Source organism: Myotis davidii, unplaced genomic scaffold (genome assembly GCF_000327345.1).
Source record: "Myotis davidii unplaced genomic scaffold, ASM32734v1 scaffold6, whole genome shotgun sequence".
NCBI classification, from domain to species: Eukaryota; Metazoa; Chordata; class Mammalia; order Chiroptera; family Vespertilionidae; genus Myotis; species Myotis davidii.
In genome coordinates this window covers 10,991,327-10,998,206 of record NW_006383011.1, presented here as the reverse complement: position 1 = coordinate 10,998,206, position 6,880 = coordinate 10,991,327, and positions in this window count along the sequence as shown.

Genomic DNA, 6,880 nt, shown 5'->3' with positions numbered 1-6,880 from the left:
ACCCACCCCCGCCAACCAGTCATTCTGCTTTTTGGTCGATTTGCATATTAGGCTTTCATGACCTTATGGCCATGCTTCTTCTTCGTATTCCAGCTTCATCTGCTACATTCCCTGTATATATTCCCTTCACTCCAGATAACCAACACTCTTCACTCCTTGAGCACCACCAGGCCTTTTCCATTCCATGTATTGCTCATTCTATTCCCTAAACCTGGAATGCTACCTCTATCCAATCTACCCAGGCTTTAGTCTTAGCCTTCCTGCCACCTACTTCCACGGGCAGCTTTCCATTAGACCCAAGTCTCATAGCTCTTCATTTAAATTACCCTTGGGGGATTTAGATTCAAAAGCCATGTCTTATGTTGTTTGCAGTTTACATCCTGTAACAGTACCTCCTGCACTGTGGATGTAAAACGACTGAATAAATTTATTAGATAAAATCTACTTTTCAGCCGAAACCGGTTTGGCTCAGTGGATAGAGCGTCGGCCTGCGGACTGAGGGGTCCCGGGTTCGGTTCTGGTCAGGGGCGTGTGCCTTGGTTGCGGGTGCACCCCCAGTGGGGAGTGTGCGGGAGGCGGCTGGTTGATGTTTCTCTCTCATCGATGTTTCTGGCTCTCTCTCTCTCTCCTTTCCTCTCTGTAAAAACTCAATAAAATATATTTTTTTTAAAAAAATCTACTTTTCAATCTGAAGGCACATTGTCACAACCACCACCTGGTTGGGAGGCGGGGGGAGGCAGAACAGATCCTACTGCCCCTGTCATAACAGAACCAGAAGGTTAAGGAACGTCGCTGGAAGGTTGTGACAGATAAACACAACTCCCTTGTCCTTGCTTTCAGCACAAATGGGACTTTTTCTGCTCAGCTCTGCACTCATTGTCCTCAGCCTGTCTGGGCCTTTTCTGGTCCCAAAGCAACTTGCCTCCCCACGACTTTCCACTCTGCCTTCCAACCCCACACTCTGAGTAGTTCCAGAACGCAGCCTCCTGCCAGAATCCCTCCCCACCCTCTGTGACATCTGTCGCAGGGATTCGGTGAGAAGCGAGGAGCTAATGTTCAGGAAATTTGCTGCCCTCCTGTGATGAAAGGTGCCATCTCCATTACTCCCTGAGACAGAGCATCCCCTTGTCTGTCGTGAGAGCAGACACTGTGCCTCTGCAGCTGCTTCCTGAGCAGCAGGGGACCATTATCCCAGCCCTCTGTTCCCTTCATTTGACACTCCCTCTTAAATATACCCTTTTTCTCATTTTCATTAATAATCCTTCTTTACCACTTGATCAGCCTCGCTGTCTGCTCTAGGTGAAAGCCTATTATTCCATTAGAGTTTGACATTTGGAAGGCACTGAAGCATTCACGCACAGGTAGTGCTAATGGGGAAAATGGCTGGGATGCGGGCTTTCTGCACCACGCAGTTTGGAGAAAGGGAGGGGTCAGTGGGAAACAGAAGGCTGCTCTGTGCCAGTCACAGGAGGCTGGGTCCCAGACAAGCCGCGTCACTGTGAGGGGGGAGGGACAGGATGTGAGCTTTCCTGCCACGTTGAGTTATTGATCAGGCAGGTATATCTCCTAGGTCATGTGTGTCTAGAAAGAATCTGGAACAGCCTACAGAAAATTGGGCAATTGGCCTGGTGACAAGTCAGTGAGCCTAAAGCAATGTAATTGAATGTGTCTGCCTTTCTGGGCTCTGACTCTGCAACATTGGGGCGGCCTATTATTATGGGGACCTCAGAGGACATTCCCTGGCCTCCGGCATTGTCCTCTGTGCTGGCCTTTGTCAGGTGTGTTAGTGGAGAGAAACCATCAGGAGCCGAGCAGCCACAGAAACAGAGAGTGATGTCACCTCGTGTGAGTAAGGCAGCCAGCATATCTCCTGGTCTCCCTTCCTGAACCTGCCAAGCAAAAATAACAATGTATATTTGGTTTATTTCTTCAGCACACACTCATCGAAGACTTACGATGTCGACACTGGATCCCTCCCTGCCCTTCAAATTTCCACGTTCACCTTCATTCTGACTATACCTCCTCCACATAACAAGGAGACATGTTAAGTTCAATTCTGAGGTGAAGAGAGGATGAAATCTCAGTGGATATGAACACTTGGGCTTGTGAGAAATATGCATGTCTTCAATTTGTTATAATCCATGTAAGTCCAACTCCAAATCTCCACCTTGCCAGGCCAGAGGGAAATTCAGTCAGACATGGCTGGTAATGGGTGGTACAAGGACAACGGCGATAAAAGTCCTCCTCATTAGCCAAGCCCATGTGGTCCTATGAGATGCAGTATTCTTCTGCCTCCTTGCCAGTAGGGGGCCCAAGAGTCTGGCTGAGGCTGGGACTCCTGCTGCCTAGAGGTACCCGCCCCCGCTCCAGGCTTGTGACATGGCCGTCCCCCCTGAACTACTCCAACTTTCCGGGGTGCTGCTGTGAAGCCAAGTGTAATACTATGATGAAGGTGAAACATCCCAGTTTCTGGAAACCTCTTCCTTCTCTCTCCCTTGCCTGTTGAGAACACCAGGTACATGCTTGTTTTTTTAGTTTAGCTCCTGCAAAAGAAGAAAGACATTGACTGCCAGCAGCTTCTATTTTTCACACAGGCAACACTTCTGAATCCCCGATTCCAAGGCTCACTAAGGGCCTAGCAACCTGCTGAAAGGAAGAAGAAACGTAAAAAGAGAACACTAATTAGCAGTCAAATGTATTATCCTGGCACAGAGATAAAGAAATGGAAATGCTGGAAGAGGTCACATCTACCACTTGGGGCTCCTACTTCAATCCCAGGATGGTCATACACCCCCACCCCCAAATGCAGATGTAAATGTTGGGAGCTGCCTGCTGCTCCTGCTGTCTCCCATCCTTCAATAACATGGACCTGTGGGGAGCCTTCTTTAACTCCCATGAATCAGCCATATGAACAGGGGAACAGGGGCATCCAGCAGTTGTCCCCAACCCAGCCCCTGCCCCCAATATAACTTCACTCTCACTCCTATCAGACCAGAACACACTGTGATCCCAATGTGAGTTTGGTGAGAGGGAAGTGAGAATAGGAGGGAAGGAGGGAAGGATCAGAAGGAAACATTTTTTTCAAATGTTAAAAGAGTGTCAAAGCTTCCGTTTGTATGCTTCGAACATGCAGTTTATTGCCTCTCAATTATACCTCAATGAAGTTGTTTAAATATGTTAACAGAGGATTTCCGGGTGGTGGAATCATATGATTTTAATTTTATTTTATTATCCAAATATATTATAGGGGTTATACATTGCTTTAATAATTATGGAAAATTCATGTTAATGCATTTTTAAAGGCATTTACATAAAGGGAGCTCGGGGAATAAGACTGGGAAAGAAATCTCATTTAATTGCTATGGCCTGGGACCCCAGCATATTCTTGTTTTGACTCCCCAGCTGGTTCTCTGAGGGACAGGAACCACTGATGCACACAGAGCACCGAGCCCAGAGCCTGGCCAACACCTGCTGTTGATAACTGGTGGCCATCACCTTTATCATTATTGTGACTATTGTTGTTATGCCCTTCAGCATGACTGGCATCCTTCCATCCTAACATTCAGTGGGGGGACATCCAGGTGGAGCAGATGGCTCACTGGCAGATTCACCAAAAACTTCAGTGAGTAATCAGGTATTGGAGCTGGTGATATTTTCCTGTCATCGACTCTATCAGAGGCTTTCATCTCCCGGGCCTGCGGGATTACTGATGCAGAGCACTTCCAGACTATTGGCATATAAAACTACAACGCAAAAACTTTTCACTCAAATTATCGATGCCGGCCAGCCATGAAGAAATTCATCTCCCAAGCAGTGCTGCACCGACTTCTGTAACAGATGTCTAGACGATTTGACTTTGAAATACATACCCCGAACCTGAACAGCCTGAAGCTTCCCAGCCGTGCCCAAACAAAGTTCAAAACGGGAGCCCAAGCAGGAAGAGAGGATTTGAAGATTATAAATAAACTATTCATAGGGAAAGCAGAGCAAGTATAGCAAGGTAAAATTGATTGCTCAGAGAGGATGACTCATCAATGAAACCATAAAAGACCATCTTGCAGCGATCACGCAGCAAGACAGCTCATTGTCCTTAAACATGAGCTGCCTGTCACACCAGGCTTCCCATCAGTACACTGCAAATCCCAGAGCTGGTCTTGTTAAGCTTTCTAGACATCCCCACACGGCAAAGAAGCAATCGACTTCTCCTCTACCTCTTTGAATCCCCACATGGCAATGAAAGGAACCTCATCCAAATGAGGTGCCCTAGATTCCCAGCGTGTCAGCCAGTTGAAATGATTTGGCCTGGGTCAGTCTGGCTGCCTGGTCATTTTAAGACATTACATTTTGTGTTGAATATTTTAGAGCTAAAGACTTCCACAGGTGACCAAAAGCAGCCTAGCAATCTCTAGCTGCTGAGACAGTGGGAAAGCCACTCCTCCTGCTTTAATAGTGTTTCTTGAAGGGTCAAAACAATACAGGACAGTCCATCGGTGGCATTTATAAAATTCTTATTTCCTGCCACCTACTTCTCTAGTATGGTAAGTGTGTTTTCAAATTTTACCTTTAGAGCCTTGAGTTTTTACTACAATGACAAGCCTCAAAATGATACTGAGATTCAAGGATACCAAGAACAGTAAATTATTATGAGAAAAATCAACAGAAATGACAGTCACTCCACAAATATCCCTAAGCCCTGGTTGTGAAGAAATACTGTGATCTCCAGGGGTAGGAAATGAGTCAAACATAAGTTATTTTATTAAGAAACTCAAGACGTAAGAGGGGATGATAAGGTCGGCTATGAAATGACAGGTCACACACAGGAAGCATGGGTAAGTTTCTAAACTGTTAGGATGACTTCTGTTTAGAGGAAACTTTGAGCAGTTGATGGTATTTGAGTTGGGCTTTAAGAGAGGAACATGCTTGCATGTTAATACCTCATACCACAAAGAGGATGGGATCCTTCAAGAGGGAATGAATCAGCCTGGGACCAGTAGAGCCTAAATGAGGGTCAAGAGCATGCCTACCAAAGGCTAGTCAAGGATTACAGAAAAGTCACCAAATTACACTGAAAGCCACCAAGAGGGGTCAAGTTCAGGGACAAGTCACCAATATATGCACAAGTGACAGTAAGCACTGGAGTCCAATACATCATTTGAGATACTAGCTGGCAAGGTCTTCTGGTAAAGAAGAAAGATTGGATAAATGCACTGCGGCACAGCAGACTATGATGTACCCATTAAAGGTAACGATACACAGGTATATTTATTGACATGAAAAGGGGTCCTCAATATATTAAGGAGAAAAAAATGGAGGTTAGAGAATGTTTCATACAAAAGATCATGTATGTATGTATCAAGGTGTATCCTACTAACTTATATGAGCAAGAAACATCTTTTATCTTCATGCCAACTTGAATCTAACTTTGAGCTCCCAGTCAGAAAGTTCCATCTTGGTCAATAACAGGGCATCCTACATCACATTCTAAAGCTGCTCTGGGATCTCAAAACCTTCAATGATGCCCATGAAACAAAATATGACCTCTACTCTTCAGTGCATCATCCTCTTGTCCAATCACTTCATTGCCCAAGCCTTCATGCTCCTTGAAGTGTGCCACACATATAACAGGAAAACCTAAAGTAGCAACAGCTTAAACAAGATAGGAATATTGTTCTCTCATATAAAAGAAGTCTGGAGGTAAGCAACCAATGACTTGGATGGCAGTACCACAAAATGGCCTTGTCTTTCTGCCCCACCCCCTACAACATGGCTTCATCCTCAAGGTCACCTCATGTCCTCCAAAAAGGACTGCTAGAGATATACCACTGCATCCCGTTGCAGGTCAAAGGAAAATGATGGGCAGAAAGGAGGAGCTTTTTGCCTTGAAAAAAATAACCTTTTTTTCATCACATAGCTGCAAGGGAGACTGGGAAATACTGCCTTAATCCCAGGTGGGCATATGTCCATCTAAAATGGAAGGTCTGTTGTTAAGACTGGAGGAGAGGTTGGATGTGGAGGTGAGCAATTAGCTCTCTCTGACACAGATGTGTAAGCTGAGAAGGGGAGAAGGGAAGGGGGATGACAGCAGATCCTTGGCGATCATCAACATTCGAGAGATAAGCAAAGGACAAGCAGCCCACAGAGGAGACTAAAAAGAAGCCATCACAGAGACAGAAGAAATCCTGAAGAGAATGGTGTCAAGAAAGGCAAGGGGAAGGTTTTTCACACTAAGGGAATGGCGGATAGGGTACCAGGAAAAGGATTCCTTAGAGATAACTCAACTGTGCATAGGAAATACATCTCTGAAAAGCAAAACTTCAGAGATTATTTATTTTATTATACTCTGCCCTGGTGCTTAGGATTGGCCTAAACTCAATAGTTAAATAGGTTCCACCTTGGCAGAGAGGCCTTTTCTACCTGGTCTAAAAATGTTCCAAATGAGTCCATCCATGCCTGCTTATCCTTAGAGACCTTAGCCACACAATTCTGCTGTATTCTTCATTGTTTTGCCTTATTTTTTCTTTGAATACTCATGGTTTCAGGAGCAGAAACACACTGAGCCTTCTTTCTTCTAACTCTATTTTTTAATATGTTTTTACTAAAGGCCCGTGCAAGAAAATTCATGCACTCAGGGGCAGGGGGCGGGGGGGTGTCCCGCAGCCTGGCCTACACCCTCTCACAGTCTGGGAGCCCTCAGTGGATGTTCACCTGCCATCTTAGGCCCGTTCCCCGGGGGATCAGGCCTAAGCTGGCAGTCAGACATCCCTATGGCAGCCCAGGATCCCTCGGGGGATGTCTGACTGCCTCAGAGGTAGGAGAGGCTCCTGCCACCACTGCTGCACTCACAGCCGTCAGCCCAGCTTGTGGCAGAGTGGAGCTTCCC